The sequence below is a fragment of the Hoplias malabaricus genome, chromosome X1 (assembly GCF_029633855.1).
Source record: "Hoplias malabaricus isolate fHopMal1 chromosome X1, fHopMal1.hap1, whole genome shotgun sequence".
NCBI classification, from domain to species: domain Eukaryota; kingdom Metazoa; phylum Chordata; class Actinopteri; order Characiformes; family Erythrinidae; genus Hoplias; species Hoplias malabaricus.
Window position 1 is genome coordinate 20,469,226 of NC_089818.1, and position 12,587 is coordinate 20,481,812.

At 41.0% G+C, this 12,587-nt stretch overlaps 1 long non-coding RNA gene and 1 pseudogene across 3 annotated transcripts; one reads left to right on the top strand and one right to left on the bottom strand.

Moving 5' to 3' along the window:
• LOC136675403 (CUGBP Elav-like family member 5) overlaps nt 1-6,363 on the top strand; it is a 185,311-nt pseudogene extending 178,948 nt beyond the window's left edge.
• On the bottom strand, nt 5,931-10,808 carry LOC136675404 (uncharacterized). Of its 3 annotated transcripts, none has more exons than XR_010796192.1 (3): nt 10,756-10,808; nt 6,331-6,447; nt 5,931-6,194 (listed from the first exon to the last, which is right to left on the bottom strand). It is a non-coding gene; the product is annotated as an uncharacterized lncRNA (long non-coding RNA). The 3 variants fall into 3 exon arrangements; XR_010796193.1 differs by lacking the exon at nt 10,756-10,808 and adding an exon at nt 10,459-10,582 and having other exon boundaries at nt 5,931-6,189; XR_010796191.1 differs by lacking the exon at nt 10,756-10,808 and adding an exon at nt 10,459-10,563 and having other exon boundaries at nt 5,931-6,189; nt 6,331-6,450.
• Between the last annotated feature and the right edge of the window lie 1,779 nt (nt 10,809-12,587).

Genomic DNA, 12,587 nt, shown 5'->3' on the forward strand with positions numbered 1-12,587 from the left:
TATGAGTGAACGTGTGAGTGTGTGTTGCCCTGTGAAGGACTGGCGCCCCCTCCAGGGTGTATTCCTGCCTTGCACCCAATGATTCCAGGTAGGCTTTGGACCCACCGTGACCCTGAACTGAATAAACGCTTACAGACAATGAATGAATGAATGAATTTATGTTGAAATTATGTCCAAATCCTCACTGAAAACTTTAATTATAGTCAGGTTTTAGATTTCCACAAAGGTCCAACTCTTTGGTCACGTTCTTGTGGCTGTGTGGGAAGTTTAAAAAAAGAATTGTAGCCTTTCTGAGTGTTTTTGAACATAAATATAGGAAAACAACATAGTACAGTACTGTTAGACACTTTACTGCTGGTGGGCTGCTCCGCCATGTCACAACTCGGCCAGATCAGGCTGCATTGAATATTTTTGAGGTATTCGACTTCACTTTACGACTTCAGAAGGTGTTCACGTGGTGCCTCCTGGTGGGAAACTCATTTTCGTGATAAAACCAATTTAATGCAGCATAATATCCCAGAAAATGACATCATTTATTTTGAACTAATTACTTGAAATATTCACATTGTATTTTAGATATTACATTAATATTTAATTGAAACCTGCCTTTATTATGAGATACAGAGTGAAGATGTAAAAAAATGTCATTATTTCAAGATGCGTAGTCTAGATTTCATTATCTGGAAATATACAGTCAGTATTCGGAGAAAGTAAGTCAATATTTAGACGTTCTCCTGCCAGAAATAGAACTGACAGAAAAGAAATTATTCTGTCTCCTTAACCTGACAGGAACGGGCTTCTATACTCTCTCTCTCTCTCTCTGTCTCTGTGGCATGACATTGTGCTTCTGCCTTGAATATTGCAGCAACATTGCATCATTCCAAAGTTCAGCAAGAGACAATTGCTCTGTCACTGGCACCTTAAAAAGTGTGTGTGTGTGTGTGTGTGTATATATGTATATGTGTGTGTGTGTGTATACACTTTGCCCCGGGGCTATTTAGCCACTGGTATCGCTCTGTCTCCTGCTTCTTCTCAGTTTGACTGACAACAAAGACAAGTGGTGCTGATGTGTGTTGGAGTTAAAGTCTCCAGCATTATCCAGTGCAGACTCGCAGTCAAAGCGCTCATAAATATTCCCACGCTCTGCTGGACTCAACTGACCATCCCACTGCCCTCAGCATGGCCTCTGCCCGGTCCACTCCTGTGCACCATGTTTCAGTACACGGTCAACAATGACATCAGGACTGTACCTGTATCAACACTTCAAACACTAAGTTATCCGGACAAGGTCTCCACACATTATCGACAGCACTGTGGAGTAGACACGCCCACATCTGACCACGCCCAATGCCAAACGATTTCTGATAAACAGAAAGGTTAAAGACGTAAGGGAAGGTTTGCTGATGTGTTTGATGAGTCTGAGGTCAGTGTTTGTTTTTTCCGCAGGACTCAGCTCCCCCCCGGCTAACCTGGCGTCCTCAGCTGTGCCCAGCATAGTGACCCCCATCGTCAACGGCTTCACGGGAATCCCCCCTCAGCCCAACGGTCACCCAGTGGAGGCGGTCTACACCAACGGCCTCCCGCCATATTCCACCCAGAGCCCCACTGCGGCAGACACACTGCAGCAGGCCTTCACTGGCGTCCAGCAGTACACAGGTACACACACACACTGTATGTTAAGCTGCAATCAGTCATTTTCTCCAATGACTCTTCCTCCTGTTAAGAAAGCTAATGTGCTCTGGACGTATCAGAGAATGTCACTCCCATGTGATGCTTTTGTAAATATAGTCATCTTTATAAATATTATTTGGTGGTAAAAATGACAGATTGCACCTTTAATTTCAACATATACATTAAAACAGCTGTGTGGTGGAGTTCTGTACATACACTGATCAGCCATAACATTAAAACCACCCCCCACACACATTTTTTTCCACACTGATTGTCCCTTTAATCATCTGCACTGACCATATAAGTGTCCTTTGTTATTGCTCTGCATACTTTGTTAGCCTCCCTTTACTATGTTCTTCAGTGAAGCACCCACAGAGCTGCTATGGTCTGGGCGGGTCATTCTCAGGCCACTTAATACCTGCTCCGTCCTATGGGGTGGGTCCTGAAGACCAAGGACAATGAGAGTAGAAACAAGGAAGTGTCTTTAATGTTATGTGTATATACGTCTAAAGAGTGGCAGACAATTAGAGAGAGGGGATTTGGTGCTTATGCTAATATCAAGTTGATTGAATTGAATGTCACAGCCTTGAAGTGTGCTCCCTGATTAAAACGTTAGGTTGCGATTGTCTGTGTAATGCCCCCCTGCTAGAACATGATCTCTATTTGTCGGTTTGTATATAACCTGTCTGGAAATGATAGCTCTCGTTGCGTCCTCACAATCTGTCACCCGCTATCAGCTTGATATTTGATTAATGCCTTTTCAAGTTGCGTTGGGGTCCTGTCAATCTCCCATTAGAATATAAAGGTCAACCAGCAGCTTGTAATTCTGTGTCTCCTCCCTCTGTTCCCTTCGTGTGTGTAGCCATTTACCCCACCACCACACTGACCCCTATAGGCCAGACACTGCCACAGCCACCTCAGGTCATTCAGCAGCAGCAGCAACGAGAAGGTGAGCAAACGTCTTTTCATGCATTAAAGGTGCAATACATATTTTTCTCCAATTATTTTTTTGTATCAGAGATTCTGTACTAAACTTATTCAATTTTCAAAATGGCCACTCCCATGTGGGGGATCCTCTCTATGGAGAATAAACTGGTTTATTCCAGGGCCACAAAGCAATTTGAGCCTTCAACTTGTGCAAGTTGCATTTGAGGACTCTATATTAAAAACAGTACTTATATTTATAAATACGGTTTGGTTACTTTATGCTAAAAATGACTGACCGCCCCTTTAAAGCAATGATTTAGGAATTCACTGAACATTTTTAATGCTGATTTTTTATGATTTGACAACGTTTGTGTGTACATTTCGGTGTGTGTTTGTGTGTGTGGCAGGTCCAGAGGGCTGCAACCTGTTCATCTATCACCTGCCGCAAGAGTTTGGTGATAATGAGCTGATGCAGATGTTTCTGCCTTTCGGCTCCGTCATCTCCTCCAAAGTGTTCATGGATCGAGCCACTAACCAGAGCAAGTGCTTCGGTGAGAGCAGTACACTCACTCACACACATTTCAGGAGTTTATACGCACCCTGTTAATATGGTTATTCTTATTATCAGGTTCTGGAAGTTGTTTGATTATTCTAATGGTCATGTAAACAGCATACTCCAGTTTTATAAATCAGATTAAAACTATTATCAGATTTCATGAAATCCAATGTACAGAGTGGGCCATTTATATGGATACACCTTAATAAAATGAGAATGGTTGGTGATATTAACTTCCTGTTTGTGGCACATTAGTATATGGGAGGGGGGGAACTTTTCAAGATGGGTGGTGACCATGGTGGCCATTTTGAAGTCGGCCATTTTGGATCCAACTTTTGTTTTTTCAATGGGAAGAGGGTCATGTGACACATCAAACTTATTGGGAATTTCACAAGAAAAACAATGGTGTGCTTGGTTTTAACGTAACTTTATTCTTTCATGAGTTATTTACAAGTTTCTGACCACTTATAAAATGTGTTCAAAGTGCTGCCCATTGTGTTGGATTGTCAATGCAACCCTCTTCTCCCACTCTTCACACACTGATAGCAACACCGCAGGAGAAATGCTAGCACAGGCTTCCAGTATCCGTAGTTTCAGGTGCTTCACATCTTGAAGGTATGGTGTGGTATATGGGGTACAAAGATAGTGGGGCCATTCTTCATCAATGGAAACCTCAAGGCCACTGGATATGCGAAATTACTACATGATGATGTGTTTCCCTGTTTGTGCACTGAAGCTGGCACGTTCTCTGAGTTTTTCCAGCAAGATGGTGCACCAACACATTATGGGTGTCAGGTTCGAGCATTCCTAGATGAACAGTTTCCTGGAAAGTGGATTGGTCGTCGTGGGTCAGTTGAATGGCCCCCAAGGTCTCCCGATCTGACCTCCTTAGACTTTTATCTTTGGGGTCATCTGAAGGCAATTGTCTATGCTGTGAAGATACGAGATTTGCAGCCCCAGAAACTACGGATACTGGAAGCCTATGCTAGCATTTCTCCTGCGGTGTTGCTATCAGTGTGTGAAGAGTGGGAGAAGAGGGTTGCATTGACAATCCAACACAATGGGCAGCACTTTGAACACATTTTATACGTGGTCAGAAACTTGTAAATAACTCATGAAAGAATAAAGTTACGCTAAAACCAAGCACACCGTTGTTTTTCTGGTGAAATTCCCAATACGTTTGATGTGTCACATGACCCTCTTCCCATTGAAAAAAAACCCCCAAAAGTTGGATCCAAAATGGCCGACTTCAAAATGGCCACCATGGTCACCACCCATCTTGAAAAGTTTCCCCCCTCCTGCCACAAACAGGAAGTTAATATCACCAACCGTTCCCATTTTATTAAGATGTATCCATATAAAAGGCCCACCCTGTACTCTTACCCATCTGCACATGTGCAGAAAAGTAACCAAATAAAGACAAAGGTTCCTTGAACTAAAATTAATTGAATTTCCCAGCACATGCTGTGTTGAGTTTATTAGTGAGTTGCCACTCAATGGTAAATGTGATTGTCCTGTGTTTACAAATAAACATTGACTGTCAGACACTGAGCATTCTCATTATCAGATCATTAACCTGTTGAACAGAAAATTGCCAGAATCTGTTTCTCCTAAATTTAGATCAGATCAGATTAGATTTTGTAAACACACTCACTGATCCAAGCATCTGCATGCTTCACACTGCAGTGAGTGTACTACAGATTGTGTTCAGCCACTTCTGAGTGAATTCATTTGTGTTAGAGATGCATCTGTACAGAGTTCAGAGTACACATTGATCACGATGCCCTGGAGCCATGAGCTTTGAGCAAAAACTGGAACACATTCCTAATACAAACTAGCATCAAAGCTTAGAGCAATGAGGGTTTGAGCCATGTGTGTGTGTGTGTATTTCTGCACTGGAGATATGAACGCAAATAGCTGTAAATCCTGGATCAGACGTTACCCAGACTTTTCCCCCTGTGTGAATAAAGCTGGTAATGAACATTAACCTGGTTGGAGTGTTATTTACATTGAAATCAACAGTCAATTCCAGTTCCAGTTAGTGGTTTACCTGACATGTTAGACCTTGGGTTCACCTCCTGAAGTCCTAACCAATGAGAGTGCTCCCTTGGCTGTTTCCGCCTACACACTGGACAGGATTCTGTTTGGCGTTTTTATTTTGTTTTTTTTTTCTTCCAAGAATGTAACCCCTTTGTCATTAACTAACAATGATGTAGTAGCAGTCGTGCTACAATAAATACAATACATATATTGTGATACAATAACAGTGCTACAATATTTGCAGAGCTTTTGGTCATTTCATAAATGCCTATAAGAGTATACACAGTGTCTATGCAGTTCTAAGCCAAACACAAACTCACCTGCACGTCCTGATCAGACCAGATTTGTTATCGCTGTTTCTTTCTCTTCTTTACTAACTGCTCATTACCGTTTGGGAGGGGCTTTGCTTACAAAAATGCTATCTAGATGCCCACAATAACTCCATATTCACTCCTTATGGGTGTGTGTTGCAGGCTTTGTGAGCTTCGATAACCCCGCCAGCGCCCAGGCAGCCATCCAGGCCATGAACGGCTTCCAGATCGGCATGAAGCGTTTGAAAGTGCAGCTGAAACGGCCTAAGGACGCCAGCCGCCCTTACTGACCCTTGCCATGGACATACGTACACGCACACACAGCCAACAGCACAGGTGGGGCTGCTGCTTCCTCCAAACACTGAAATATATATATATATTGTTTAATGAGAAATATCTATTAATGGATTTACATTTGCTGTGAATTAACCAGTTTATGGTCCATAGACAGGGTCCCCCTAATGGGGGCCGCCATGTTTTTAATAGACTAAGTACTGAATCTGTTACATCCAGGACACTAGGTATCAGTATATTAAGCTGGATATAGATGATAGTTCATTTCTAGTGTGTGTGTTTTCAGTGTGGGGTGTGTGTGTGTGTGTCTCTCCAGAGTCCAACATTACTCTTTCATTCCCATCTTAGGTTTTGAATGGTTACAGTCTTGATATCTTGACGGATGGAAAACTTTTCTTGCAAAACCAACATGAACCAGAGACAGACGTCACATAAAAAGGAGTGCAAAGAAGAAGAAAATATAAATAAATGTGGTAAAAGATGTACTTTTTGTTTTTGGAAAAGAGGTTAAAAAAAACATATCAGATGTACCTTTTTTCAGCGTCGTCACGGCGACAGAGGTTCTTCAGCAGAACAGGGAACAGCTGTAACCCGAGGAAGTGAAGCCAGCAGCAATGGAAGCCAAACAGGACAACAGCAAACAAACTTCTGCTTGAGAATATAAAGACCAAAAAATTTAAAATAATAATTTAAAAAAATAAACAACACATGAGCAACACTATGGACACTTTTGGAGCAACAGTCCAGCTTTTGAGTTTTTGTGGGGGACTCGGATTTTGCTCCAAAAAGCAGTGATGGATGGAACTGATGGACAGATCCTTGTACAGAAGTTTGGAAAGGAAGGGAAAAAGGCGAATGAACACCTATGGCTTTTACTTCTATGGACGAATGAGGGTTTTAATACGTGAAGATCCAAGGAGAAAAAAAAAAAAAAAAGATTTTCGTCGTTATGACGGACATAACTCTCTCCCTCTCTCTCTCTTTCTCTCTGTCTCTCTCTCTGTCCTGCAGAGCTCTTGTATATGGCTCACTAGCAGTTCCACAGAAGCAGTATCATTGCAGTTCTCTCTCTCTCTCTCTCTCTCTCTCTCTCTCTCTCTCTCTTCCACGGCCCCTTTTGGGGGACCTGAGGACCAAATCTTTTTAATCTCTATCATCAATAACATTCAATATTATCATTGATTATCTTACAATACACAGGCTACTGCATAAAAATAATAATAATATTAATATAATTACGATTTAAGAATTAGACAGAATACTTCAGGGTGTATAGTGTATGTACAAAAATGGGGGGGGTGAAACTGGGGTTTTGTTTTCTTAAAAAATAACAAAAAAAAATAATATAACAAAACACTTTTGTGAATAAACTAGTTTCCAGGTGACGTGAGCAAAGCTACAAGTCTGAAGGGTGATAGATGATGTGTTAGTGGGGTGTAGTAGCTCAATGCTAGAGTCTGAGTGGAGATGAGATGGTTATGGGCACATTCTGATTCCTCTTCTGATCCCAGCCACACCTTGTTTTAGTAAAATAACGTCCAACCTACAGTGCATCTGTCTGTGGCAGAACACATACAATTCATGTAGGTGCTGATTGGCAGATTGGAGGACTGGCTGTTAAAGCGCAACGCAAAATTATTTTATTAACACCACAAATACCACCTCACTGGGGTTTTGAACACTTTGACACGGCAAGTACGCAACCCCCAGAAACACCAGCCTGTAACACAATATAAAAGCGTACACCGCTGTACCCATGAACCAATCCAAACGGTTCCTTACGTTAAGTTTACGTACTTCCATTGTTCATTGTTTTTGTCCTAAATCACGCTGTATGATGTGCGCTTACATAAAATAATCCAACAAACTCTGCAAAATGTAGAATTATAATTAGGTTTATGACACACCAAAAAGAAAATTGAAACCCAAAATTCAGCCCACAATTCGACCAAAAAAAAAAAAAACTAAACCGTAAAAATGGATAAAACTAACAATTAAACATTGGTGCCAAAGCTTTTTAAAAATTTCTTTTCCACCTTAAATGGTGCAGCAGTTACATTCTGATCCCTAACCTTTATAATAGGGTTGTCATGGCAACCTTAAATTGTGCCGAAGTTACAATTCTGGCCACTTCTCAAATCATAGGCCAATTTAATTTAAGTAGTTGTCAGTCAAATATTTACTTCTATTTTTTTATGATGCTCACAATGTCGGCGCATCCCTTGATAAACTACCTGAAAAAACCACGCCGTAATGTGATCAAACGTAACGTGTCAGCTCTGCAACTCAAACATACTCACCTCTCTTAACACTTCCAAAACTGTGTAGTTTATTAATGTTTTTAACTATTTCAGTACTAAACTAAATCAGATTAAATTATTAAGAGCTTAAAATATTGCAGTATGAGCAGCACAAACTCAAGCACATCTTGGTACAAAGAACTGTGACATTCGCATTAGACTAAAGGCCAAGACGCCACTGCCAACAACAACAAATTCAATCAGTGTTATTCTAGTTTTACTGAAGTGTGAATAGGCACAGGGTCAGAGCTTCTATTGTATCTTGATGCATTCTATATTTTTGTACCTTATACATTGCTTAGTTCTCATATGACCATTTATACACACTGTATGTCCAAAGGTTTGTTGACACTCGTTATAATGAGTAAATTCAGCCTTCATTTCAGAAGAAATATTGGATGAGAAAGTGTCCACAAACGTTTGGATGTATACTTTACAACTAGTGCAGTTCAGTCCTCTTCCCTTAAGAAATATATTTCTAAGGGACAGTAGCTCATGGACTTTCTATCACAGGGGTCATTCTGCCATTCCACCACCAATATTTTGTCAGGGAATGGGAGTATCTAGCTGGACTCTAAAAGCTGCTGAACTTGATTTGGTGTGACAGCACACTTCACTCTTTAAGTGGCCACTCGCCCAACAGATGTTTTATTCAGCGGAATGAAGGGTTAGTGATAGGGCTACATGGCCAGGACAAGCTGGATTTAAAAGCTTGGGAATGGGTAAAATCACGCCAACTGTAGTGCTAAGTGCGTCCAGTTTAATGCAAATAACTGTCAGACCCAGAGTTGCAGTAGGTAACCAGCTGTTGCTGTAGTAAGAAAACACAAATACGTATTCACACATTTTTCTGGAGTCTTAAATTTATAATAACTAGGGGTGATCACTACCCAGTAAACAAGGAACGTCCCTAAACGTTCAAAATAGGTCTAAAAGTAGTCTGTCCGTCAAGGACATATTTTAAACGTCGATGGACGTCCAAAGTCCATCTTAATAAGTTAGTTAAGTGGTGACCAATCGATAACGTCAGTGGACATCCAAATCGCATTTTATACAAGTAATTTATTTCGGGACCAATTAATAACGTCAATGGACGTCCAAAATACGTCTAATAATCGTCTTTTCAATGTCTGTGTTTGGACGTCTCTTCAACTTTCATTTTCAACCTTAAGAGAACGTTGATTAGACAGCAGTCATTACGTTATTTCAACGTTGAATCAACGGCTAAATGTTTACTGGGTATAGTCTCCCAAAGCTTTTCCATAAATATAAAAACCATAAATCTGATCAGGATGAAGTGGTTATAAAAAATGGGAAAGTTTTCTCATGACATTAACCAAAATCACAGGCAACATTATGCTAAACCCTTTGTTTTTCAGTGCCTGTCATACACAAACTTACAAAAACGTTCCAAGAAACCTGGGCACAATGATGAGGAAACACCTTGTTTATAGTAATACGTTTTGGCATTACACCAGACTCACTTAATATCCTCTTAGCTGTGCCCAAATTAGCATCAGGTCAATATGTCGGCTTCTCTTCTGTTCAGTTCTGATGTAAATTGACGGCACTGGGAAGAAGCCTTGTAAATGTTTAAGTGAGTTTTAACTACTTTTTATTTTTAATCTTGCATGTAAATGCTGTACTGCTCTTAAAACAGAAATAGAGGTTAGGACAAAGTTAGATACACTTGATTTTATATATATATTTATTTAAATAATTTGCATCCTTAGAATTCCACATGTAGACAACTGATTTCTTAAAACAAATGGACACTAAGGCTACACAGTCCAAGGAATTTTGGAGAACAACAATAATACCTACAGTAGATTTAGGACGCGGTGTGGCTCTGTTGACATACATCCTTCTGTTCTGGTTTGCTCAGCAATGGTATTTTTATGGAGTTTTTAGGCATGTTTTCCTTTTAGACCATAATCTGACCGTACCTGAGTTTAGTTTTTAATACTGTGTGGTTCACATTAGGCTAGAAAGCTTCTTTTCTGTCTGGAATTCTAGCTCTGAAAACATACATACACACACAAGAGAAAAGTTCACTGCCTGTCTGATGTGAAATCAGTCATTTTTAGACTGGAGCTAGTTACCAGGGACCAAGTCAAAAATACAACGGGGTTCTACATTAACTGTTTTCCAGGTGAACTGCTTCTGTTTGTAAATTTGAAGAGCGTTTGGCACAAAATGTCTGCCAGCATAAACAAAATGTCCGGTTCACTAAGCCTAGGCACCTTTCTTCAAGACTCCCCTAAACAAAGCTACAATTGTGACGTAATAAAGATCAACATAATTCTTAAGGCTGCAGTTGTTTGAACGTGTTGTTACGTGCAGTTGTATGAAAACTTACCAGCATTAATAATGTAACCCGTTTAGTCGCGTTCCAATGAGAGTTATACAGCTTTAGTGATTTTGTTAAGATAACATTAGCCCATTCTGACTGCCAGGAACGTGGAAAGAAAACTAGTGTTTACTTAGGGTGACCAGATCTGAGACGGTGAAAAAGAGGACACGTCTCGGGGGGGAGGGGCTCTCGCCCTCCGCAGTTGTACGCTTAGCTGGACCAATGTGTGCTTTTAGGTCCTTTACACCATTATTTGTTACACAAAACATGGGAATTTCTTCTTTAATCCACCCGAGAACTTACATTTACGTTTCGGCATAGCTGCTCGAGATGAGGGTGGGTACATGAGCTTTGCCTGAGGTAAACAAGGACTACTGACGTGCAGACTGACCAATTAAATGTTTACAGAGAAGGTTATCGACCAATAACGGTAGCTCTACAGTCAGACCGTCCAATCAGAAGATTTTAGTCTACTTCACCACGCCCCCTTCTCACTCAAGCGAACCAATCGGAGTAGGGGAGGGCGGGACTAGTTTGTGAACGAAACTTCTCGAAGTTCTATGTAAGCGCTAGAAAAACCAAATCCCGGACGTTTGTGAAATTCCGGCCGGACATTTTTTAAGTCTAAAAAGGAGGACATGTCCGGGTAAAAGAGGACGTCTGGTCACCCTATGTTTGCTACGAAATTTCCTTTCCACCTTAAACGGTGCCGCCCTCTCGCGCGCCACACTGTACTGTAACTGCAGCAACATTTAAGGTGGAATCGAAAAAACTCGATTTAGAAGTTTGGGGAAAATAAGCCTACGGAGGTCTCTGGGACTATTTAAGGTGGAAATGATCATTCTATTCAAGGATAAACTTAAAATAATCGCCTATTTATGGGGCGTTATTTAAAGTGGAATGGAAAATTATTTTGGAGTTAGTTGCTCATTTAAGGCGGAACATTGAATATGGCACGTAAATTCCATTCACGGGCTAATGTTGAACCCTGAGACACAACCTGAAATGGATAGAAATGACTACTACTAAGGTTTAAAAATATGTACAGCCATCTAACCCTGACCTTTTCCCTTCACCCCATGTTGGAGCCTGTTTTGCTGCATCGATTGCCTTGGTGCAACAACAAAATCATGAGACCAGTAGAGCCTGGTCTGACCATTAGGATCACACATCTATTCTCAGAGGGGGAGTACCGTCCACTCTGCTCCGGCACCCGGACCACGCTTACTGTAATTAAACACGGGCCGAAAGGTGGCCACTTAAATGGGAGTTCAGTCACTGTGCTTTTTCTCAAGATTACACTTAGTCGATGCTTGGTGGACTCTCGTGGTGGAGAATGCTTGCTTAGCGTTTCCTCTCTACAGTATAAACTGCCATAGGCCTCTAGGATACTGTGCACAAAAAAGATTATTTTAAAGTTTTGGCCCTGTTCGCTGTCCTAGGACTTTTCGTGCTGCCTGTGCCAACCACACAGACCAGACTTGTGCTACTTATACCAATATAAATGATCACTGTTGTGAGAAAACCTCTTACGTTTAGATACACTTAATGTGACGTGAAGGAGCAAGTCACTCCCCAAAGTTCCAATCACATTAAATCTAATTTCTTTGTATTCCCATAGAGCGGGTCCCCCACATGGGGGCAGCCATGTTTAAAATATGTTTAGTACAGAATCAGAATAGATGTCAGAATAATGGCACGTTAAGACATGAAGGGTTTCATGACATGAGAAAATAACCGATTGTTGTTTGATAAATCCGTTCCGATGACCAGTGTATCACAAAATGTAGCCTGTGCTAATGTTAAGGCACATGTTATAATATATATATTTACTATTTTACTATATTTGACTATTCTTTATAAAAAATGTGGTCACTTAGAAACGAACAGCCAGGGGATCACATCATCTGAGCAGGGGTGTTGAAACTTTTGCACATTGTGTGAGATTTTCTTACATTAGTGATGGCACGTAGAAGGAATGCTGCATTCTGTTTTATGCCCCAGTACATTCCAGTCGTGTGGTGTAGGGAAGAGAAATGAAGCGGAGGAGAAAAGTCATCTTCAGTGTTAGATAAGCTGCTGGTTTCTGGGAGCGGAGGGCAGGCAGGAGACGGCTGATTTGGGACGCAGCCGTC